Consider the following 26,340-nt stretch of genomic DNA (forward strand, 5'->3'; position numbering starts at 1 on the left):
GCGCCCCCCCCATCTGTTAAACTTTTGAATACCTATTTTTTTATTGCAGTTGTAGCCCATTTCACAATTTTGATGCATGATTTGCATGCATGATTTATCCCAGTCATATAAGATGATAAATTTGCATGCTAGGATCTGTAAATCTGTATTTATTCATGCCATATAAGCAAATAAAAAAATTCATTTCCTCTCAGCTTATACAAACATTTTAATTTAAAGAATAACTAAAATGTACTAACATCAAGAGACTAAACTGCACACCAACACTGGGTGGACGATATTAAATAGTGTTACAGTACGTGACAGCCTTAGAATGTTAATCTTAGTCCTTTAGGTCAAAAAGTTGCTTTTCTCACCTTTGCTTTCGCAGCATCAGAGAGAGAGTCAAAGACTGATCAATGGCACTTTCAAGTGATAAAATAGCAAGCGATGTCAGTCTCTCATCAAACATTGTCAACTGAAGATAAGTTTTAACTAGCCTGTGCTTGTAAAGCTGTGCTCCCCACTCATGACTGTGACCAGCAACACAAGCAGAATCCTCAAAGCTATCCATGCATTAGGAAAACTGTCCTTCAACTCTGCATCATGAATGCATTGGACAGCTTGCTCTCTGATCTCTACTTGGTGGCATTCAAAACCCATCTTTCCCAGCTAGCATTCTACTATAAATATAACATCAAGAGTGCCCATTGCCATTCCCTTGTTGACAATTGAAAAAAAAATAAAGCAGAGAATTAGCTACCACGACCATAAGACTGGTTCAGATCAATGGCCCATCTAGCCCAGTATTTTGTCTTCCTACAGTGGCCAGTGCCAGATGCTTCAGAGGGAATGAACAGAACAAGATAATCATCAAGTCCCACTTCTGGAAGAAGGAAGTTTAGGGACACCTGGAGCATGGGGTTGCATCCCTGACCATCTTGGTCAATAGCCATTGATGGACCTATTCTCCATTAATTTATTTAATTCTTTTTTGAACCCAGTTCTACTTTTGGCCTTCACAATATCCCATGGCAACAAATTGCACAGGTTAGCTATATGTTGTGTGAAGAAGTACTTGTATACGTTCGTTTTAAACCTGCTGCCTATTCATTTCATTAGGTGACCCCTAGTTCCTATGTTATGTGAAGGGGTAAATAACACTGTTCACTTTTTCCGCACCATTCATGATTTTATAGACCGCTATCATCCTACCTCAGTCATCTCTTTTCTAAGATGAACAACATCAGTCCTTCTAATTTCGCCTTGTATGGAAGCTGTTTCATATCCTTAATACTTTTTGCTAGCCTTCTCTGTACCTTTTCCAATTCTAATATAACATTTTAGAGATGGGGCAAACTGAACGGCATGCAGTATTCAAGCTGTGAGCACACCATTGATTTAGTGCATGAAAACTACATGAGTAGAATTCTAAGCATGCAAATTATAAAAGTAAGAATGTCTCACCCAACGAGTCCGAGACCATCAACTTATTTCAGGAAACTATTGCTGTTTACATAGCACCATTATTTCACCCACACTGCTCAAAGAAACAGAAGCAGCTCTCAACTAGTCAGGGAAAAATGAAAATTCCAGTGATAAGGTCAGCAGATATCGGACAAGGCCTTGACCCATTAACACGTAACCAGAAATTTGTCCTCATCTCTGTCCATATCCAGTATCAATGGGCCAAATCCATTCCTTTTGAGTTAATGAAGGTACACAAGGGATGAATTTCATCCACTATGCATAAATCTAGCTGGACAGGATTGTTTTATTTTCTCCAAACTACCTCTGGAAGCTAGGTCATACTAATAAACAGAGATGAACCCAGATACAAAGTTCATACCAAGAACCATACCAAGAACCTTGTACAAAGTTTTATGGGAGAGGATGGATCCAGGCATTTTCTCTCCCCCTTTAGAGAGGCAGGTGCCAGATAATAAATAATAACAACAGCAGCTGATATTTATACAGCACATTTCATCTGTAGGTCTCCAAGAGATTTACAAAGGGTCCCCATTTTGCAAATGGGGAAACTAAGATAAGGAGAGCAAACGACTTGATTAATGGGAGTCAGTGCCAGAGATGAGATTGGAACAATTAGTCACTGCAGCATGCTGAATTTCCCCATAACTTAAAGGTGGTCAATCTGAGGCTTTTTAGTTCAGATCCATCTTAATAAACACAGAAGGGAAAAAGCTCTGCTTTTCCATTCCCTCTTGCTCCTGAGTGTCACAGCTTCCTTTTCCTTTTGCTTCCTTTTATAGTTGTCTCTCACCAAGTATTTCAGAAAAAAATGCTAAATAAAGATCACAGCCTGTTCTATTATGTCCCCTTCTTCTTCTCCTCCTCCTTCTCCTCCTTTCTGCATTTTGTGCAATGTTGTGGCACCTATTAACTACCAGTGTTTTCAGAATGACATTATACAAGGTGCAGGCTGTACCACTGTGCCCTAAAAATATCAACAACTGCATTAGTCTCACAATAATTAATGGCAGGCATTATGCAAATGACAACTTTTTCACTGCAAAATAATGACATTTCTTCATTTTGAGCAGAATTATGCAAAACAATGAATTGGGGATGATAAATCACACAGGAGAATTAAGAAAGCCATAACGTTCCTGCCCAGGCAGGCAGAAAGACAGACAGACCGACAATATAGAACACACTGTTTGTTCTCACACCACTGTTAAATAATAAATAAAAGCATAGCCAGTTGGCTATTAGAATATATGTGCAGTTTGGTTTTCCCCCTTTAGGCAACTATGCATAAGGGGATGTTAAATTCTAGCAGTTGGATCATTACAAGTCACAAGCAAATTTTTCTTTATTAACCTTAATAAGTCATTCACTCAGAGACTATACTCGTCAGGCACATAAAAAGTATCACATGTCATTCTCCTACACATTAACTAATTTCTTATGCAAACATCACAATGTATAGCAATTACTGCCGCTCAGAAAAACAAAGTTGTTTTCAATTTATTTTATTGCTTTTGCACTTGGCTATTTCCCAGAGCACTTTATTGTCTTTCCCTACAGCAGCTTTAGGTGCAATCGAAAAGAAATGCACCAGCTAGGAGCTGTTTCCATGGCACATTCTGACATCTTGTTTTCCTTACAGTGACTCCTTCAGGTAGAGGGTGGGATAGATGGGATCCTCATGTACCAGTGTCTACAAAGCTCACCTAGAATAGCTGTGAATTCCCCTATATCCAGTCCTCCTGCACCATTCTCTACATGCCTCCTGCTGGGATGGAAGGAGCTGGGACTCAAGTATCTGTGTGCTCCTTAATAGGTAGCATCCCTGGGCCCTTCCTTATAGTGACCACGGATGGGGAGAGACTGAAGTATCAAAGAATCATAAAGATTTAAGTTAGAAAGACACACTGTATTAAATCATCTCCTCCTCCCTCTACCCCCAAGCAGGGTATTCCTTACAATATTTTGTTTAATCTAATTTTAAATGTGCCATGTAACAGTGCTTTCATCCTGTCCTTTGGGAGATAAATTCCACAGCCTAATAAATTACAAAGTGAGAAAGTTTTCCAGATAATCAGCGTTTTTATTAATTTCATTTTATTAAACAGATGTGTTTAATAATCCTATAACATTTGTTATTGTGTCTCCTGCTGGTAGACTCTGGGATTGAATTAGCTGTGAACTCCCTTAAAGCAATAGCTCCAGCATTACATCCTGCAATACTTCCCACCACAAGGTCTTCTCACAGTCACTGAAAGAGACTGGAACTAGAGTAGCTGTGAAGTTACCCACTGACAATGCTCTTACACTACTTTACAGTGACTTCTCTTGCGGGATTTGCATAAATATGTAATCCAGCCAGCAATTCTAACATTTGTTAGAAAATTACCTCCCTTCCACCTGCTCTCCTGCCTCTCCACCAAAATCTAGTATGGTTGCAGTTACAAATACTCAGCACACAGTCTGTCAGCAAGGGGCACATATACCACATGATGTGTGGTGATTAAATGGCATGGCTCCCATTAAGGTTAATGGGGAATGGGAGACCAACTACTCATGCATCACAGTGAATAGTCACCTCTAATTGTACCCGAGTCAATAGGAAAAACAAGCATCACATTTTCTTTCTCCAAAATGTTAAGTACCATTCCTGTCCCTTTACCTTCACCTAGAGACAACTCTGTACATCACTACCGAAGTCATTCAGCATGCAAAGGGCTAAAGAACGGTAACAACTTGTAAATAGCTGGGTTGAAAATAACCTGTGCCCTAGTAAGCGCAGTGGGAGTGATTACCCCCTCCCTTGCTCTTCCCATAACCCATTTTACTATTTTTGAGATGCAGTATTTCTCACCACCCTCCCTCCTGAAAATATTTGGAAAAAACCCTCCTTTCACCCTGAAGTTAATAACATTTTGCAGCTCTCCTTAAATAAAATTCAGCCCATGCTGGATCAATAAGAATGATGCCTATTTCCCTAATGGCAGCCGATTGCCATTTGCTATTCAAATCAGACTAGATAAATTACAGTACATGCCAAGGAACAGGCCAGTGAATTAAGACAGGCCTCCTGAGGACCAGCGATATTATTAATCTTTTAAGACACTATCATATTTCTTCTTGACAGTGTGCGTAGACTCACAGACACGCTGCACCCAGATTGAAATATCAGCTGCTGCAAAAAATCAATAGCATTAGAAACACAATCATTTTCAGTCTGCAGGGCCCTAGAAAGCAACACTTGTGTCCCTCCTTCCTTTTGCATCCCTGCCCCAATATGTTTAAAAGAAAAACACCAAATATCAATTGCTGAGGGGAAGCCACCATCATTGTCACCTTTTGCCACTGATGCTATACTTTGATTTTGAATAAGGAAGTGATTCTTTGAGGCGGGGTGAGAAATGCCATGTTCATCTGTAGAGCCCTGCAAATCTGCAGAAATCCGCAGACCATGTTTGTGGGTCGTGGATTGGATGCAGATACACATTTTGTAACCACTCAGGGCTCTATTCATCTGCTCACCTCATACATCTTACACCACCAGTGCTGGGTCTTTCTCTCTGCAGGAATTACTAAGTCAGACACTGTAGTGCATCTGCTAGCCCCAGGAAAAATGAAAACAGGGACCTTGGACCTGAACTCACAAAGGGAGACTGTAGAAGACAAGAAAGCCAAAGGTTTAAGGGATTTCTCTCCACACTGGTAACAGAAAGAGTCAATTCAAAGGATCTTGAACTCTTTAAACTTGTGGATGACTTCAATAGATGCTGTGATAGCCAAGTAAGCTGTCCCCCTAGTTTTTCCACTGCACTATGTGGGTAAGGGGAAAAGGATCCTTCAACTGATAATCCAGGAGCAAACCTTTCAAGATTCAGAAGAGGAGTAGGCCCTGGGGGGACTATATAGCTCAAACAATTTGCAACAAATATGGAGAGCCTGATTCCCCCTTGCCTTGTCCCTGTGTAGTTATTTACTCCTGTGAAAAATGAGAGTAAAACACTAGCATATCTCTCCTCACTTCTGACAATAAGATCATTTTATTCGTACTCTGACTAGGGGCAAATGACTACACAAGGGGCAAGGCAGTGGAGATTCAGGCCCAGGAACTTTTAACTGTAGCTTGTTAGATTGAATCCAGCCCAGGTTAGCAGTGAGCAAAAGTGTTTGAAGGGTTGTCCAACGTCTTGTGTGACATGAGTTGACGGCCCAACTCCAGTTACATCATGATTGCCACTAACTGCCCCCCTGTCCTCTACACACATTGTTGGCAGTATCACTAGAGGGGCCAGAGAGAAATCAGCTCTCCTCTCTCAATAGAGATAGTCCCCGCTGGTCACCTTGGGGCTCATTAGCAGGTGCGTAAGGGGGGAGCTTGCATTGTTGTTGCTCTCATTCTCCCTGTGTTATGGCTCAGTGGAGAACGTAAGGCCCCAAGTTTCTCAGTCCAGGACCTTTCCCCACTGCACAAACACTCACAACAGAATGGGTGTAGAAGAAGGGGCCTGCAAATTGATATAGGGCTGATGGGGAGGTTTAATATTAATTGCAGCTGGCGGGAGGATGGCAATTCGAAGATTCAAAATGTATTTTTGTTCTGCACTGAATTGAAAACAACACTTTTTAAAAGCTATCATGGAAAAGAATTGAGCCAAAATGGCTGGGTTTGGATCAAAGATCTCGCTCTCGTCAGAGAGCCCTAGACCTCAAAACCCTCTCATCAAAAACTCTGTCAAAACCAATACATCTCCGCAAATCACTTTAGCTTTGAGGAAACAGCCCATTTAATCAAAAATATTTTGGCCAGCCCTTAATATTTAGATAAAAAAATCAATGATACAATCCTCGATTTAAAAAAAATGTTCTGTCCTAGTTACTCACACATCCTGGGGCAGGGCTTGAAAGCCCCTGAAGTATAACCTTGGTACTTGATTCTCCACCAGTTTTACCAGCTCCCTTGACTTCAGTGGGGTAGTTTCTGATTTGTGCCAGTGTCAGTGAGGGGAGAATCACACCCTTTATTTCTACCAGCAGATTTCACTAATTCCATTTTGGGGCATGAGAAGAGGTTGACAGAAACCCTTGGGTAAATCATTTCATTTATTTCTTTTTTTTTAAATGTGCTGGCCCCTTAAATTAACCTCTAATCTTATTAATCCAGGAAAAACAATATCCTGATTATCTACCGCCACATTTGTAAACAGCTTTCTGACCAGTTGCACATTAACCTGGGAAATAAAAACCAAAGATGAGCTGGGCAGAAGCACTTGCTGCTGCTGTCATTGCTTGAGGGCCTGATCCTGTAGCCTTGACTCATATGTAGTCCAATTAAAGCCAATGGGGCTCACAAAAGAAATGGCTACAGGATATGGCTTTTAGAGAGAATGATAGAGGAGGCAGCACGAGACAAAAAGTAAATATGCAAAGATGGCCAGTCCAGGTTGCTCCGGTGCCTGAGGAAGAATGGAATTTGATGTCTCCTCAAATCACCCCCTTATTTGTTGCTCCCACCTGCCCATATGGTCCCCTGTGTGTGACATTTCCTCTGACTAAAGAGCACTCTTGCATTTCCTTGATCCCTTGGAGTGGGAACCACTAGTTCTGAAGATACCACAGAATCCGTTGCACCAGGCACAGCAGGGCTTCTATGGAAGTCCCACAGCAGTCATCCCACAGGATGGTGCAGTTCACCTAAGACCTGCAGATACCAGCTGCACACTCTATAGAAACAATGACAACTTTCTGGGGAGGAAGTGGAAGGCAGAAACTGCATAGCCAGAGATAAGCAGTTTGGTTTGGTCTACTGGCGAGCAACTATGGCCGTCCCAATACTACGCTGCTACTCTGGAGGTCACTCACGTAGCCGATGCCAAACTCCACAACTGTACAGAAAGCCACAAGGGATATCATGGGCTACCGTTTTCAGTGGAAATTCCACCCTGGACACAAGGTTACAGACATCAAAGTGTTTCTCAGACAATGCATTAAAGATAAGAATTACCCTGGGTGAACATTTATAAATGCACTGATCACTTGCACAGCAATTCAGGGCTTCTAGAATACTGGATAATGAAGGCTCCTTTATATAGCCACAGGTTTGCACTGAGCCATACAGGGCAGGCACACCCACACTGTGTATGCTATTACTGAGCCACATGCTGAGCCTGCAGGGACCACTGTCTCATTGGAAAGAAGCATAATTCGCTCGGATCTGTCTGCACAAATTTCATTTTTTTTAAAAAAAGGTATTGCTATGGACTTCTCTTGCCCTCCATTACACTCTACATGGTGCTTTGGTGATATGATCTTTTCTGTATTAACTGCCCATCCACCCCTCTTCAGGCCTCAGAGATATCAGATATTTTTCCCCTGAGAAGCAAGATCATGACAGCAGCGGGCTGGTACTAGGAAGGCCATATCACTAGATGAACTCCTTCATGCTGAAAAATACTCTCTTGGGGTTTAAATGGGGCTCTTCACATTTTATTTCTGCCATTTTTGTTTTTAAAACAAGGGATTAAACCGAGGGCAAAAGGAACATTCAAGTAAAGCATTAGGGCCATTGCTGCTGATCAAAGATTGGTCAGGGAAAATTCCTAGGCAAGTCCCTCTGGGTGCATGCTGCCTAGACAGAGTCTGCGCACTATAATGTTTAAATACCATTCAGAAGTTTAAACACTAGTGACAAAACCCAGTTAGGTTAAAAGTGAGATTTCCATTGCAAAACACCCCTACATGCCATCCTTGTTGACAGGCAATGCTTGGCACTGCTGTCAGCTACAGGCTACAAAAGGAAAGGGAAGAAAGTAAATGTACTGCCAACTTAAGACACACACATGCACCCCCACTCCACACAAACACACACACACACACACACACTGCTGTCCGATACTTCTCCCCACTCCCTTGTCTCAATCAAAAGATATTGCTCTGGTTTTATAGGGCAGGGAAGGGAAGGTCATTGTACTGAAATCTGTAATCCAGCACATCTGGGTCCAAGACTGACTCTTAATCCCCTTGTGGTTGGCCTCGCTGGTCAAAACTGCCAATCAAGCCAATACTCTGATGTTGAGTCAGCATGGGGAAGGTGATCAAACTGTGGGTAGGGATCCACTGTGCCCACTCTGTAAAAACAGAGGAACAGGGATGGAAATTGTAGGCGTGACCAGGGGAAGTGAATGGGCAGAGGAGAGCCAGTAGAGGAACCAGAGAGAAGGTTAGGTGGGATAAAACAGAGAGTGAGGGGGGCAAATTGCAAGGTGTGGGATGAAGGGAACATAATGTTTGGGAAGGAGGAACCTAATGAGGATCTGGATGGGAAAAGGAGAGAGAAAAGTCAGAAAGCAAGGGAGGAAGGAAGGAGTGAAGGCACAGAAAGGGAGCCGGAGTGGAGAACAGAGAATGGGAAGATGACGAGGTGCAAGAGGATCAGCGGAGGGAATGGAAGGGGAGGAGAGGGGAAAGAAAGGAAAGGACAGACGTGATAGGGAAAGGAAGGAGAGAAGAGAGCCCAGGTGTTCAAAAGATGCCATCAAGGAGGAGATACACTCCCTATGCAGCTAAACAGCATCTGGATTGGAGGGTGCGCTCTGCCTTAGAAGAGAGGGGGTGGGGCTTGATTCGTTCCATGCCTAGCAGTGTGCACATCTGGCAACCCTCTATTGGAGTACACTGTTTTTCAGGGCTGAGATAGGCATGCTTCCATCTCTAACACTTTCAGCAGCTGCCTTGGAATGGATAGAAAAATACCCAAATAAAATTAGTGCTAGGATATTTGGAGCCTTTCACCTCTTGGTCACTGGTCCAAATTAAGCCATGCTCAGTAGTGACCAAAAGTCATTACTCTCTGGTGGCTGTTCAGTGACCTCTGTGAAATGAGTGTGGGGTTGCAGTCCACTTCCCAGAGTACAAGTGTCCATGGCACATTAAAAAGAAGTCCCAGCTGACACTGATTGGTGCTCCTGTTGGCAGTCTCAGCAAAGAGGCCACAGAGATTGAGGAACTAATCCTGAGATACGTTGAGCACCTGCTATTCCCGTTCATTACCCTGGGACTGGAGGGCACTAAGCCTCTTGCAAAGAAGCAATCATCAGTTCACAGCACCACGCAATGGCTCCCCCTTGGCCCAAAGAAATGGTCCCTCCAAGTCAGGTATGAGTCTTGTTAATAGGCCAGTGAGGCAAAACCAACCATGCTGTAACTCTTGTGTGGGTAAAGAGCTGATTTCACTCTCTGGGGCTATCAATCACAAGCATTGAATTCACACATGCACACATAACATCCCCCCGCCCCCCGGCAAAGAAACATCAGCTGAAGCCATGAGTGTTCATCTAATTCAGTTACTAGATTTTAATTGCAAGGGGACACAGCAGATGGTTGGCTCTGCTTGAACCTGTAGGAGTCACTGAAGTCAATGGGAAATGTATTAGAAAGAGCCCCAATTTAATTAGACAGAACATTTTACACCGATTACTTTCTGAAGGCAAGCCCTCCCACACTTTACTCAGTACCCATCAGGTTGCTGGTTTTTCCCATCACTCTCTCTCCCTGTCTCTTGGTGTTTTAAGAAACCAATGGCAATAATGACAGACAGATGCAAACAAGGTTTTGGTAATTACAACACTGAAGCTGGTGGTTGTTTGAAGATCGTTTTATGCCTTCCAAGCAAAAAAGGTCCTTGGACTCCACAGCCATAGAGCTTCTGACAGAGGCAGTGGTGATTATATTATGACATTACAGTGCAGACTGGCAGATCAGACAAAGTGGATTTCACTCAGTAATTAAACTATAGTATCTTTCGTCTAAAGTCCAGGGCAGGATTAATCGAAAGGTGGCTCTTTATCATTGCGATTAGTGCTGGGATTTGAAGAGCAAGTCCACAGATTCACGATTTGATGGCTAGTCCTGAGCACCAGCTGACGGGGCCTGCACATCTGTCTAACTTGCAAAAAATAACATCAGATCAAGAAGCATTTGTGAGGTTATACCCTTCCCTTTATTTTATCTGTAGCTGAAGTAAATGCAGATTGATTAAAGCATTACAACTTCTGCCATTTTGTGTGGTGGTCTGTGCCACCTGTTAATTTAAACAACCTGTTAATACAAAATTCCCCCCAGCCCTACACTATACAGTAACTGCAGGATATACTCATCACTTTCTCTGTTGCCTGAATTTTAATCTGCAGGGTTTGAAAAACGCACTTGCCTGTGACCGGTAGGCAGCTTTCCTGGGCAAGTGCCATTGGTTCCTACAGTACCTACATTTTCATTTAAAAAATGAAAGGGCAATATTCCCAGATGGTGGAAATTGGCATCGCTTCTTTTTAGCCAATAGAGCTATGATGATTTACACCAGCTGAGTATCTTGCCCTAAGTTTTTATGGTTGTATAATATACCCGTCCAATCATGAGCTAAGTGAAAACTGATGCTATCTTTCTGAGTCTGCAGAGAGACAGCTCCAGTACCTCTGGATTCTGCCCATAGCTTTACCCAGCTGCAGCAAAGTGAAAACAAATCAATATTGTCATTTATCATCTTCCAGGCAGCTGTGAAATTGATAGGAAGCAGGTCAATTTCATTCTGCTGCTACCTGGGAAAACAACAGGGGAGGCAGACACTGAGGATATTCACTGGGGAGGATAACCCAAAAGCGGAAGCGGAATGGGGGGCAGTGGTGGAAATTTCTGCTTTCCCCCTCCTCACAGCAGTCAGGAGACTCTGGAATGGGAGGATATGGGGTGAGGATGGGGAGAGAGACATAACATGAAAAACACCCTTATTCACATAAAATCATATTAAAACTATTTTAAAATGTTATAAATTACAATATATACACAAAAATATATGACTAAAATAAAGAAAAACATGTCTTAAGTGAACATGTCATGGATCACTAAAGTAGCATCATCACCACGTTCACTCAAAATATTGTTTACACACCAAGTCAATGAAAAAGTGTCCAGGTTACAAGTCAGTTTATCAAAGGTGTAATCAGCCTGACCACTGCCAGTATGTGGAACAGCCCAAGCACATCACACCACTCCACCCCAGCTTCTCTGTTCTAATGAGATTTCAAAAACAGCTAGGTTTGCTTGACCCAAACGAAAACTTAGCCAGACAGGAAACCGGTCAAATGTGAGCACTGTATCTCACTCCGAAAACAAACAGAAGCTTTGAGAAAACCAGACCCAAACCACTGAAAGTAAGCTGCAAACTCCCCCCGCCCCCAAAAGATGAATCAAACATAGGCAAGGTAGGAAAAAATGAAATGCTGTGTCTGAAATTGAACAGAAGGGGCACTGTGCAGACACCTCAGAGGTAATATGGTGCACAAAACAATTGGTTGCTACGATGCTATGTAGGATCCTCCACTGCAAGACACTGGATACTTAGGAAAAGGAGGTTTGTACAACATATTCCAAGCCGGAAACATAGAGTTACTCAGGGACAGAGGCATTCACCAGGTTGTATCCGGGAGATCAAAGAGGGCGGCACCATAACCCTGCACTTTGACACACATACCACAGATTTGTTTCTTGTTCATGCTTGCTAAAGCAACATTCATCAAACCCTTGCAGGACAACAATTTGCCCGGCTGCACAAGGATCTCATCCATAGACGGGGAGTGAGGGGAACACAGGATTCCCCCCCCGAAGGAACAATCCCTGAAAAAAACATTCTGCAAATACTGAGCAGCCTGCTGAGATACACTGCCCGGAGTTCAGAAAGGACCTTATCAAAAAAATACACAGACCAGATTCTGGTCTAAACAGTAAGAGGTATCGCCAACTTCCAGTTTGACCAGCTAGGCACCATCAGATGAGACAGTTTGGTTAACCTAGCCTGAGTAAAGGCAGAAAATAAGTTCCTGGAGGAAACTGGAGGAACAGTGGCTCTTCCAAGAGCCATAAACTGGAAAAGGCCTGATCCAGATGCACACTTCACAGCAGTCTCCAGACATTAAAGAAGAGCATTGTAGAATGGAAGCAAATATAGACTCTGTAATCAACCAGGTGCCAAAAAAATTGTTGAGTAAAAGAAAATCCCACTAGCATGATGGAGGAGAAAGAAGGCAAGGGACTTCCAGGCCAGTGGGAAGTCAGAGTGCAGCAACCACTGAACAGGCCAGAAACTAAAGGCCACAACCAGTGCTTAATTTGTAATGAAAGAAGTGCCAGAGGTCAAGCAATTAGGTGCCAGAGCTCCAGCAATTTTTTTTACATTCATAACTGATGTGGCAAGCCCAGAGGTGCCCAGAGGGGCTATGAACTGCCAAGCCTAGAGGTACCAGAACTCATCCCAGGCAAGCCCTGGCACAAATTAACACTGGCTGCAATCCTGCAGACTAAATCAGTGAGACCCTGACCCCTGTCATCTAATGGCAGGAACAGCAAAGGAGGGCTCGACCAGTGGTAACTATTCCAAAAGAAATGGTAAATATGCCTCTGAATCCAGTCCTAAAGGCCCAGAGGGGGTCCAGACACACTAGCTGGTGCCACACATTGAGGTCACAAAGCTGCTGGCTATCAAAACCCACCCCCACAAAAGAAAGTCCAGGAAGGAGCTAGCACCATTTCTGCAAGTGCTCTGAACCTTCTCTTCATCCCCTTCCCAGTTCCTTAACATATATTGTTACTGTTGATCTGAAAAAGACCCTCAATACCTTAATCCGAGAGTTGTCCCATGGCAATTGTTGAGACAACAAAGGGCTGCAGTGCCAGGAGCTCAGTAAAATTGAATTGCTCTTAGCCCAATTAGTGTGAGCAGAAGATGCCTGTTCATAGACTTGTAAACAGGCACAAAGTGCCTGCATGTCACTGTTATATGTGATAAAAAACGGAGATATCATAGTACAGGCAGACAGATGAACCAGGGAAGCATCCGGCACTGTGGCACAGAAAGGCCAGTCAGACAGCTTCGCGGGGGTGGTGGTGCAGGAATGGCTCCAAACTAAGAGCACACAGCATCCCAGACAGAGGATACCTCCAACGAATGCCTCTGCAAACTGGGAAGCAGTGGCTAAGATCTGCTTTTATTTTTAGGACAATAAAAATGTTATAGTACAGTAAAGAAATATATGAAGGGAACACTGGCCCAATCCTCAAAGCTTCTAACGTTTTTTAAAGATAACTATGGTTAACTCTATCAAAGGCCTTCCCCTGGTCCATTGAAACAAACCCCACATCAGATTACAAAGTTTGCTAAGAGTAAAAACATCACAAATTAAAAACAAATAATCAAAAATACAGCAGTTAGGAATACAATATATTTGATCAGGGTGTGTAAAGAGCCCAGATGGTCCCTCAGTCAATTGGCTAAGGTTCTGGATAAAATCTGATGATCAGATAAGAGAAGGGAAACAGGTCTCCAGTTCTGTAAGTCACAGAAGTCCTCTTTTTGTGCAGCAGGGTGAGTACTGCCATGCAGCAACTGAGGGGCAGCTCTTTCTCCTGGATATGCTCCAGCACCACCAGAAAAAAGTAAGGACTGATAATATGACAGAAATACTAGTAAATTTCATATAGCAGACCATCAATACCTAGGGCACAGCCTGTAGCAAACTGGTGGACTGAAACAGAGAGCACTTGCAGCAACAGCGGGGTGTCCAGACACTGCTGTTCCTCACCATTCAGATGGGGTAACTCTTGGTACAGCTCCTCCATTGCCAGCACATCAGAGTACTGTAAAAAGAACCTGCTGTGTTATGGATCTCAGCAGTGTCAGCCATCAGATGACCATCCGACAGTCGTAGGGAAAAAATCTGGTGATGATCCATAGACTTTTTTTCCAACCCGAAAAAGAACATTGTGGGAGTGCCAATAGCATGCAGCAGAGTATAATGGACCTGAATCAGGGCTCCTTGCCCATCTCTTCCACCAAACATCTCAGGAGCTGGTACTCCTCAGTTAAGGTTTGGTGAATCTGCACTGGGTTTCCCAAATCAGGTTGCCATGAGGGTCCAAGATGTCTCGTTCCAGGATACTCTTGGCCAAATGCAAGGACTGTGTGGCAGCCTGGATACACTTATGGCAGAACAGTTGGATCTAGATCTTTCAGACATCCCTCCACTGTCTGATACACTGTCCCACCACTGTTTCATACAGAGGCTTATGCTGCTGCCAATGTTCCCAAAACACGGCAAACATCTCAGCGAAGTTCAAGTCCTGTAATAATTTGGCATTAAAGCACCAGTGGGCACCACAGGAAGGAAGACGGAGAAATACATTGACAGAGGCATAATGATGATCAGAGACAGGGAAGACCATACTGGATCACATAAAAGTGATACAGTCTAGCCCTGGAGACCTGCTTGGGAGCAGCCTTCAGCCAAGAGAACTACCTAACACTGGGATGAGAGTACCTCCAAACATCTGCTAGCCCAAAGGTCTGCAAGAGACAACACAGTTCCCTGGCTGACTGAGGGTGTAGTTCCTCCCGGTTCTTGTCTGAAATCCCTTCCCAGGACAGTATTACTATCAGGGTCACAGCCAAGCATGGCATGGACAAAAGTCTACAGAAAGGAGACATGATCTCGCCTCAGAGTAGGAGCATACACAGTAAAAAGATTAAAAAGAGTAGTGCCAATATGTGTCTCCACCTGGAGGAGCTGGCCCTGCACAATCTCCTTCACAGAGAAGATCTGTGTCCCTGTGTCCCGGGGAAAGAAAACAGCTCCCCCAGCTGTGACATTGGATCTATGGTTCAAGAAAGCTTCCCCTTCCCGTTCCTTTAACCAGATCCCCTGATAATCAAGGTCTGAGTGTGTCTCTTGCAAAAGAAAAACATTAACCTGCTTTGATCTAAGAAATTCAGAGAGTTGTGCCCTTCTGTGACCATCCTGGCAGCCATTAATATTGAGAGCCAAAGGTGAGCAGCACCACAGAGACTAGAAAGAGAGCCAGCAGCAGAGGGAGACAATGGAAAGTGGAAATACTGTGATCAAAACAAGTCACGGTGATGGTGGTGTATCTTGAATAATCCCCACACACACTTCCTCACCTTGCTCAACAACTTTTTGAAACAGAAATGTTTCCTGCAATCAACTGAGTTATCTCTCAAGACAAGGGCAGCTGAAGGAATAAAGTGCTGTAAATCAACTCCCCACTTCCTTTTAGAGCTATCCAAAAAAGTCATTAATCTCCTTCACACCATACCACCCCCCTTCCTATCTAGCTGACTGGCTGGGACATCAGGAACCAGTGAGGAGTTAGAGAGATTATCATCATCCTCTTCATCTCCCTGAGACTCCACCCAGGTCAGAAGAACATTGAGCCACCATTGTAACATTCTCATAATTCACAAGGGAGAAAGATTCAGTGTGGGAAGCCAGCATATCTATATTCTCAAGAGGGATAGGAAATGGTCTGGGACTCAGCATCATCCCTGCAGCATACAGGATCGGGGCTTGAGGACTCACCATGCCAGAAGAGGACAGTTTCCCACTGGAAACACCAGGCATGGAGCTGTCACCCAACACAACACTATTCTCCTTTGCAGAGCACAAAGCTCCATCCTCAGCCACTGCCAGCAGCTCTGAGGCCGCCAAAGTCTTAGTCCTTTTAGAAATAGTGCTGCATAAATCCATCTCATTGGTCTGTTCTTCACTCCCATCTCTAGAACCTCTCTCTGTTTCCTCTGCAGGGAGGTGCTCCGCAAACTCCAGGACTTGCTTTTGTCCAGGTACAAGTGATGGGGTCACGACAGTGTGCACCTGCGGGCGGGCTTGTCCCTGGACAATGGCAGACCATGTATGGCAGTCGTGAGGGGAGACAGAATCTGGCAGTGCAGATGCAGGCTCTTTCTCCTGCTGGCCCCTTGGATGTCCCAACTCCCCTGCCTCCCACTATCCTGGGATCCCACATTCTTACCAGGGACCCCCCAAACCAGCAGTGCATGGGCAGGATCAGGGTCACCACACAGGAAACATTTAATATTTTCAAAGGTAGCAAATACTGTAAAACAATGGTGGGCAACCTGCGGCCCATCGGGGTAATCCACTGGCGGATCGTGAGATAGTTTGTTTACATTGACCGTCTGCAGGCAGGGCCCCCGCAGCTCCCAGTGGCCAATGAGAGCTGCGGGAAGCAGTGCGAGATGTAGGACCTGCTGGCCACTGCTTCCCGCAGCTCCCATTGGCTGGGAACGGTGACTGGGAGCTGTGGAGGGCCATGCCTGCAGACAGTCAATGTAAACAAACGGTCTCGTGGCCCGCCAGCAGATTACCCTGACAGGGCGCGTGTGGCCTGTGGGCCGCAGGTTGCCCACCACTGCTGTAAAATCTGCCCCATCTATGTGATTCTTTAAAACCAAGTTGAAGGGCTGTTTAGGGGTATTTAGAACCACATAAACCTGGCATAATATCCCCCACATTTGAGTTCTTGAGTTCTCATCCTAACAGCAGGAACTACCGTCCCTTCCTGTAATAGGAGAGATGAAACACTGGTGTCTCATTGTGAAGGAAGGGGGGACATTGATACTTTAGTAGCAGAAGTAAACAAGGGGAAAATTTGAACAAAAACCTCCTTGACTCAGAGTCCCTCCTTTACTAAACAATCTGTTCTTGGGCCACAAAAATTACTATAGATTTGCTCATTCAAGAGGCAGATTTTATATTAGCACAGGCAATAAACTTACCTACACTCAACAACACATCCTCCAGTGCAGGAGACAGCAGGCACACACCAAACCCCATGCTTGCGGATCAAACCGCTAAATCCCTCTGAAGTGGACCCCATGGAGAAAACCCCTCCACCCCCCCTAGGAAAAGGATGGGAGAGAGGGGGAAACCAACAACAAGCAAAAAAACAGCAAGTAATAAAACAACCCATACAGTCACTATACCATAAATCAAGAATTCATAGTTCCCTAGACATTTTCCCAGGTGCTCCAGAAATCAAACCTCTTCACCATGGCCAAGTAAGAACCACAAAGGATAAACAAGTATATACTGGCAAGTATATACTGGTGAACGGTAATACCCACTCCCCTTTGGGTATTTAGTTGGCATTATGGCAAAAGAGTACTTTTGAATTTCTGCACCATTTGCTGTAGAAATTGTGTCCCCTTCTTAATTGGTTTGCAAGATCTGGTTATTTATCTTTTTTATGGATGCATAAAAAAAACTGGAGTTAGGGCTGCCTCAGAGATGGACATCTGGATGCCACGAGAAAATCTGAAGACTGACTGTGCTGTGTGGTTCATATTTTTGGGCAATGGTTTTACTTTCGCATGGAAATGAAAAGAAACCAAATGAAACTCACTTTACTGGTTACCATATACTTTGCCTGGCTACTTCTGATTATTCTAGAAAAGACGGTTACTAACCTTTCCCTAACTGTTCTTAGAGATGTGTTGCTTGTGTCCATTCCGTATAGGTGTGTGTGCATTGCGTGCACCGTCGCCAGAAGTTTTTCCCCTAGTGGTATCAGTCAGGTTGACTCTGGTGGTCCCCTGGAGTATACCTCCATGGCGCTGTATATATGCACCTGCCGACCCACTGCCTCCTCAGTTCCTTCTTGACGGCAACTCCAACAGAGGGGCAGGTGGGCAGGTTGTGGAATGGATATGAGCAACACATCTCAAAGACAATAGTTACGGAAAAGTTAGTAACCATCTTTTCTTCTTCAAGTGCTTGCTTATGTGCATTCCAATATAGGTGATAACCAAGCAATCAGTTAGGTGGTGAGATTGGAATTTATCTGAGATATGGACTGGAGGACCGCTATACCATAGACTGCATTGCTTCTTGCCTGTTCAGTGATGGCATAGTGAACGTGTAGATGAAGACCAGGTTGCTGCCCTGAAGATATCCAGGACTGGGACATGAGCCACAAATACCACTGATGAGGTTTGTGATTTCATGAAGTGTAGTGTTAAGCATGGGGGAGCCACCTTCGCCAGGTCATAGCATGTGTGGATGCAGGATGTTATACAAGAAGAGATTCTTTGTGCTGAGACCAGTATCCCTTTCATCCTTTCCGTGATAGCCACGAAAAGTTGGATAGACTTCTGAAAAGGTTTGGTCCTTTCTATATAAAAGGCCAGAGCACATCTAATGTCCAGAGAGTACAACCTCCATTCCTGTCTCTTTGCATGAAGCTTAGGATAGAAGACTCGGAGAAAAATGTCCCGACTACCATAGAAATATGAGACCACGTTAGAAAGGAAGGACAGGTGTGAGTGAAGCCGAACTTTGTCCCTGAAGAAGACCATGTATTGTGGTTAGGAGGTGAGGGCCTGGATCTCTGAAACTCTCCAGGCCGAGGTAATGGCCACCAGGAAGATAGTAAATCAAGGGGCACACTGCCAATGGCTCGAACGGCCGCCCTGTCAACCAAGATAGCACCAGATTGGGATCCCAGAGAGGCAGAGGCTGATGTGCCTGCGGGTAAAGACACTCTAAGCCTTTTAAGAACTGGCCACAAATTGGGTTGGAAAAAAACAGCCTGCCATTCACAGCTGGGTGGAATGCCAAGATTTCAGCTAGGTGGACTCTAAAGGAAGACACTGCAAGACCCTTTCTCTTCAGGTAAAGCAGGCAGTCCAGGATAAGGAGCTAGGATTCACGATGTGATGGAGAGACTGCAGAGACTCATCAAACCCTCAGATAGCTACCCCTTCCTACTTCTCCACGTGGGCACCAATGATATTGCCAAGCATGACCTTGAGTGGATCACTGCAGACTATGTGGCACCTTAGAGACTAACAAATTTATTAGAGCATAAGCTTTCGTGAGCTACAGCTCACTTCATCGGATGCATTTGGTGGAAAAAACAGAGGAGAGATTTATATACACACACAGAGAACATGAAACAATGGGTTTATCATACACACTGTAAGGAGAGTGATCACTTAAGATAAGCCATCACCAGCAGCAGGGCGGGGAAAGGAGGAAAACCTTTCATGGTGAAAAGCAAGGTAGGCTAATTCCAGCAGTTAACAAGAATATCAGAGGAACAGTGGGGGGTGGGGTGGGGGGGAGAAATAACATGGGGAAATAGTTTTACTTTGTGTAATGACTCATCCATTCCCAGTCTCTATTCAAGCCTAAATTAATTGTATCCAGTTTGCAAATTAATTCCAATTCAGCAGTCTCTCGTTGGAGTCTGTTTTTGAAGCTTTTTTGTTGAAGGATAGCCACTCTTAGGTCTGTAATCGAGTGACCAGAGAGATTGAAGTGTTCTCCAACTGGTTTTTGAATGTTATAATTCTTGACGTCTGATTTGTGTCCATTCATTCTTTTACGTAGAGACTGTCCAGTTTGGCCAATGTACATGGCAGAGGGGCATTGCTGGCACACGATGGCATATATCACATTGGTAGATGCGCAGGTGAACGAGCCTCTGATAGTGTGGCTGATGTGATTAGGCCCTATGATGGTATCCCCTGAATAGATATGTGGACAGAGTTGGCAACGGGCTTTGTTGCAAGGATAGGTTCCTGGGTTAGTGGTTCTGTTGTGTGGTGTGTGGTTGCTGGTGAGTATTTGCTTCAGATTGGGGGGCTGTCTGTAAGCAAGGACTGGCCTGTCTCCCAAGATCTGTGAGAGTGATGGGTCGTCCTTCAGGATAGGTTGTAGATCCTTGATGATGCATTGGAGAGGTTTTAGTTGGGGGCTGAAGGTGATGGCTAGTGGCGTTCTGTTGTTTTCTTTGTTGGGCCTGTCCTGTCGTAGGTGACTTCTGGGTACTCTTCTGGCTCTGTCAATCTGTTTCTTCACTTCAGCAGGTGGGTATTGTAGTTGTAGGAATGCATGATAGAGATCTTGTAGGTGTTTGTCTCTGTCTGAGGGGTTGGAGCAAATGCGGTTATATCGTAGAGCTTGGCTGTAGACAATGGATCGAGTGGTATGATCTGGATGAAAGCTAGAGGCATGTAGGTAGGAATAGCGGTCAGTAGGTTTCCGATATAGGGTGGTGTTTATGTGACCATCGCTTATTAGCACCGTAGTGTCCAGGAAGTGGATCTCTTGTGTGGACTGGTCCAGGCTGAGGTTGATGGTGGGATGGAAATTGTTGAAATCATGGTGGAATTCCTCAAGGGCTTCTTTTCCATGGCTCCAGATGATGAAGATGTCATCAATGTAGCGCAAGTAGAGTAGGGGCATTAGGGGACGAGAGCTGAGGAAGCGTTGTTCTAAGTCAGCCATAAAAATGTTGGCATACTGTGGGGCCATGCGGGTACCCATCGCAGTGCCGCTGATTTGAAGGTATACATTGTCCCCAAATGCGAAATAGTTATGGGTGAGGACAAAGTCACAAAGTTCAGCCACCAGGTTAGCCGTGACAGTATCGGGGATACTGTTCCTGACGGCTTGTAGTCCATCTTTGTGTGGAATGTTGGTGTAGAGGGCTTCTACATCCATAGTGGCTAGGAAACCAGTTGGAGAACACTTCAATCTCTCTGGTCACTCGATTACAGACCTAAGAGTGGCTATCCTTCAACAAAAAAGCATCAAAAACAGACTCCAACGAGAGATTGCTGAATTGGAATTAATTTGCAAACTGGATAGAATTAACTTAGGCTTGAATAGAGACTGGGAATGGATGAGTCATTACACAAAGTAAAACTATTTCCCCATGTTATTTCTCCCCCCCACCCCACCCCACCCCCCACTGTTCCTCTGATATTCTTGTTAACTGCTGGAATTAGCCTACCTTGCTTGTCACCATGAAAGGTTTTCCTCCTTCCCCCCCCCCCCGCTGCTGGTGATGGCTTATCTTAAGTGATCACTCTCCTTACAGTGTGTATGATAAACCCATTGTTTCATGTTCTCTGTGTGTGTATATAAATCTCTCCTCTGTTTTTTCCACCAAATGCATCCAATGAAGTGAGCTGTAGCTCATGAAAGCTTAAGCTCAGATAAATTTGTTAGTCTCTAAGGTGCCACAAGTACTGCTTTTCTTTTTGCGAATACAGACTAACACGGCTGCTACTCTGAAAACTGCAGACTATGTGGCTCTGTGAAGAAAGATAAAGGAGTTTGAGGTGTAAGTGGTGTTCTCGTCCATCCTTCCTGTGGAAGGAAAAGGCCCGGGTAGAAACCATTGAATCGTGGAAGTCAACAAATGGCTACGCAGGTGGTGTCGGAAAGAAGGCTTTGGATTCTTTGACCATGGGATGATGTTCCAAGAAGGAGGAGTGCTAGGCAGAGACAGGCTCCACCTAACAAAGAGAGGGAAGAGCATCTTCGCAAGCAGGCTGGCTAACCTAGTGAGGAGGGCTTTAAATTAGGTTCAGTGGGGGAAGGAGACCAAAGCCCTGAGGTAAGTGGGGAAGTGGGATACCGTGAGGAAGCACGAGCAGAACAGCACAAGAGGGAGGGCTCCTGCCTCATACTGAGAAAGCAGGATGATCAGCGAGTTATCTTAGTGCCTATACACAAATGCAAGAAGCCTGGGAAACAAGCAGGGAGAACTGGAAGTCCTGGCACAGTCAAGGAATTATGATGTGATTGGAGTAACAGAGACTTGGTGTGATAACTCACATGACTGGAGTACTGTCATGGATGGATATAAACTGTTCAGGAAGGACAGGCAGGGCAGAAAAGGCGAGGGAGTTGCATTGTATGTATGACTGCTCAGAGCTCCGGTCTGAAACTACAGAAAAACCTGAGAGTCTCTGGATTAAGTTTAGAAGTGTGAGCAACAAGGGTGCTGTCGTGGTGGGAGTCTGTTATAGACCACCAGACCAGGAGGATGAGGTGGACGAGGCTTTCTTCTGGCAACTAACAGAAGTTAGTAGATCGCAGGCCCTGGCTCTCATGGGAGACTTCAATCACCCTGATATCTGCTGGGAGAGCAATACAGCAGTGCACAGACAATCCAAGAAGTTTTTGGAAAGTGTAGGGGACAATTTCCTGGTACAAGTCCTGGACAAACCAGCTAGAGGCAAAGCTCTTCTTGACGTGCTGCTCACAAATCGGGAAGAATTAGTAGGGGAAGCAAAAGTGGAGGGGAACCTGGGAGGCAGTGACCATGAGATGGTTGAGCTCAGGATCCGGACACAAGGAAGAAAGGAGAGCAGCAGAATATGGACCCTGGACTACAGAAAAGCAGACTTTGACTCCCTCAGGAAACTGATGGGCAGGATTCCCTGGAAGAATAACACGAGGGGGCAAGGAGTCCAGGAGATCTGGCTGTATTTTAAAGAATCCTTATTGAGGTTACAAGGACAAACCATCCCGATGTGTAGAAAGAATAGTAAATATGGCAGGCGACAAGCTTGGCTTAACAGTGAAATCCTTGATGATCTTAAACACAAAAAAGAAGCTTACAAGAAGTGGAAGCTTGGACAAATGACCAGGGAGGAGTATCAAAATATTGCTCAGGCATGCAGGAGTGAAATCAAGAAGGCCAAATCACACTTGGAGTTGCAGCTAGCAAGAGATGTTAAGAGTAACAAGAAGGGTTTCTTCAGGTATGTTAGCAACAAGAAGAACGTCAAGGAAAGTGTGGGCCCCTTATTGAATGAGGGAGGTAACCTAGTGACAGAGGATGTGGAACAAGCTAATGTACTCAATGCTTTTTTTGCCTCTGTCTTCACGAACAAGGTCAGCTCCCAGACTACTGCACTGGGAGCAAAGCATGGGGAGGAGGCAACTAGCCCTCTATGGAGAAAGAAGTGGTTCGGGACTATTTAGAAAAGCTGGACGAGCACAAGTCCATGAGGCCGGATGCGCTGCATCTGAGAGTGCTAAAGGAGTTGGCGGATGTGATTGCAGAACCATTGACCATTATTTTTGAAAACTCATGGCGATTGAGGGAGGTCCCGGATGACTGGAAAAAGGCTAATGTAGTGTCCAACTTTAAAAAAGGGAAGGAGGAGGATCTGTGAAACTACAGGCCAGTAAGCCTCACCTCAGTCCCTGGAAAAATCATGAAGCAGGTCCTCAAGGAATCAATTCTGAAGCACTTAGAGGAGAGGAAAGTGATCAGAAACAGTCAGCATGGATTCACCAAGGGCAAGTCATGCCTGACTAATCTAATTGCCTTCTATGGCGAGATAACTGGCTCCATGGATGAGGGAAAAGCAGTGGATGTGTTATTCCTTGACTTTAGCAAAGCTTTTTACACGGTCTCCCATAGTATTCTTGCCAGCAAGTTAAAGAAGTATGAGCTGGATGAATGGACTATAAGGTGAATAGAAAGCTGGCTAGATCATCGGGCTCAATGGCTCCATGTCTAGTTGTCAGCCGGTATCAAGCTGAGTGCCCCAAGGGTCGGTCTTGGGGCCAGTTTTGTTTAATATCTTTATTAAACAATCTTTATTATCTTTATTTTGTTTAATATCTTTATTAATGATCTGGAGGACGGCGTGTACTGCACCCTCAGCAAGTTTGCAGATGACACTAAACTGGGAGGAGTGGTAGATATGCTAGAGGGCCGGGATAGGATACAGAGGGCCCTAGACAAATTAGACAATTGGTCCAAAAGAAATCTGATGAGGTTCAACAAAGACAAGTGCAGAGTCCTGCACTTAGGAAGGAAGAATCCCATGCACCGCTACAGACTAGGGACTGAATGGCTATGCAGCAGTTCTGCAGAAAAGGACCTAGGGGGTACAGTGAACCAGAAGCTGGATATCAGTCAACAGTGTGCACTTGTTGCCAAGAAGGCTCATAGCAGTTTGGGCTGTATAAGTAGGGGCATTGCCAGCAGATTGAGGGACATGATCGTTCCCCTCTATTCGACATTGGTGAGGCCTCATCTGGAGTACTGTGTCCAGTTTTGGGCCCCACACTACAGGAAGGATGTGGACAAATTGGAAAGCATCCAGCGGCGGGCAACAAAAATGATTAGGGGACTGGAACACGTGACTTATGAGGAGAGGCTGAGGGAACTGGGATTGTTTCGTCTGCAGAAGAGAAGAATGAGAGGGGATTTGATAGCTGCTTTCAACTACCTCAAAGGGGCTTCCAAAGAGGATGGATCTAGACTGTTCTCAGTGGTAGCAGATGCCGGAACAAGGAGTAATGGTCTCAAGTTGCAGTGGGGCAGGTTTAGGTTGGCTATTAGGAAAAACTTTTTCACTCGGAGGGTCGTGAAGCACTGGAATGGGTTACCTAGGGAGGTGGTGAAATCTCCTTCTTTAGAAGTTTTTAAGGTCAGGCTTGACAAAGCCCTGGCTGGGATGATTTAGTTGGGGATTGGTTCTGCTTTGAGCAGGGGGTTGGACTAGATCACCTCCTGAGGTCCTTTCCAACCCTGATATTCTATGATTCTATGAAAACCAAGTATTTTCATCCTGGCTAGTAGGTTCAGTTCTTTGGTTTGCAGATGTTGTCATGGGTTTGCAGATGTTGAGTGTATTTTTCAAGCCATACCACATGCAAAAGATGTGAATCAAGGACCATTGTTTCCAACTTTTTTTATTTGTTTCCCAACTAGGGCTGTTCAAAACTTTATGTTTTCAAGAGAAAATTGAGGTTTCGACTAAATGATTTTTTCCCCACAATGTCTATTGTCCTTGAAAATGTCATCGTTTCTGTCAGAAAACTCTTAATTGAAAAAAAGTTTTCAATCAACTTCCAAGAAGTTTTCATCTGAATATTCATGGAATGTGTGCAGGTGTGTGTTTCCAATAAAAAATCAAAACTTTTTCACAGAGAAAAAAATTCCAATTAGCTCCATATCTAACTTATATGAGTATGAAGACTCAACATGGCAGGGTGGGGATGGGAGAAGAAGTGTGCATGCAATTAGGATTGAAATGGTTTCATTTTGTGTTAGAAATTTGAAAATTTTGTGTTAGAAAATTGAGGTTTCGACTAAATGATTTTTTCCCCACAATGTCTATTGTCCTTGAAAATGTCATCGTTTCTGTCAGAAAACTCTTAATTGAAAAAAAGTTTTCAATCAACTTCCAAGAAGTTTTCATCTGAATATTCATGGAATGTGTGCAGGTGTGTGTTTCCAATAAAAAATCAAAACTTTTTCACAGAGAAAAAAATTCCAATTAGCTCTATATCTAACTTATATGAGTATGAAGACTCAACATGGCAGGGTGGGGATGGGAGAAGAAGTGTGCATGCAATTAGGATTGAAATGGTTTCATTTTGTGTTAGAAATGAGCACAAATCAACCCCCTTGGGTTCTGAGTGTGAAGAATTGGTTTCTGAATCTGGATTGGAACTTAATTGCTTGGCCCCACCTCAGTAATGGGCCAACTCAAAATCTCAGACACATCCTTTGACATTTTTGTTTATACACTGTCTATCACTGTTTGTCTGCCTTATTTATTTAGATTGTAAACTCTTTAGGGCAGGGACGGGCTCCTACTCTGTGTTTGCATACCACTTACTGCAGTGGGGCCCTGATTTTGTCTGGGGATCCTGGGCACTACTGCAATACAGATAATTTATAAACTAAAATAATAATAAACTAAAGAAATGATCAGGCAAAAAAGTTATCTTATTTGTAAAACTCTTTTGTAGCTATTTTTAAAATGGATTCTATAGAGAAAAGAATTAATAGACAGCTGTTCATTTTGAAGGACCAGAAAGCAATTTCAAAGATTCACAGATGTTAAAACCAGAAGGGATCTTTATTGTCATCTAGTTTGACCTCCTGCATAACACAGGGCATAAGATTTCACTCAGTGATACTTGCTGGAGCCCACTAACTTGTGGTTGAACTAGGGCGTAGCTTTTAGAAAGACATCCAATCTCGATTCAGAGTTCTAGTGACAGAAGAACCACCACATCTCCATGTAAGTTGTTCCAGTGGTTACTCTCACTTACCAAACTCACTATTAGCTGACCTATTGATCAATTTAAAAAAAAATCTTAATTAGGGATGGATCCAAGCTCTAAAATGCAGGTGCTTATCAGATCTATCTGATTCGTGAATGCCCTAATATTCAGGGGTGTTTGGATA

General features: G+C 44.1%; 1 protein-coding gene across 21 annotated transcripts in view; it reads right to left on the bottom strand.

Moving 5' to 3' along the window:
* The window catches only part of ZBTB20 (zinc finger and BTB domain containing 20), a 636,327-nt gene that overhangs the window by 344,778 nt on the left and 265,209 nt on the right, over positions 1-26,340 (bottom strand). The gene's annotated exons all lie outside the window — the stretch shown is intronic.

This window comes from Dermochelys coriacea, chromosome 1 (assembly GCF_009764565.3).
Source record: "Dermochelys coriacea isolate rDerCor1 chromosome 1, rDerCor1.pri.v4, whole genome shotgun sequence".
NCBI classification, from domain to species: Eukaryota; Metazoa; Chordata; order Testudines; family Dermochelyidae; genus Dermochelys; species Dermochelys coriacea.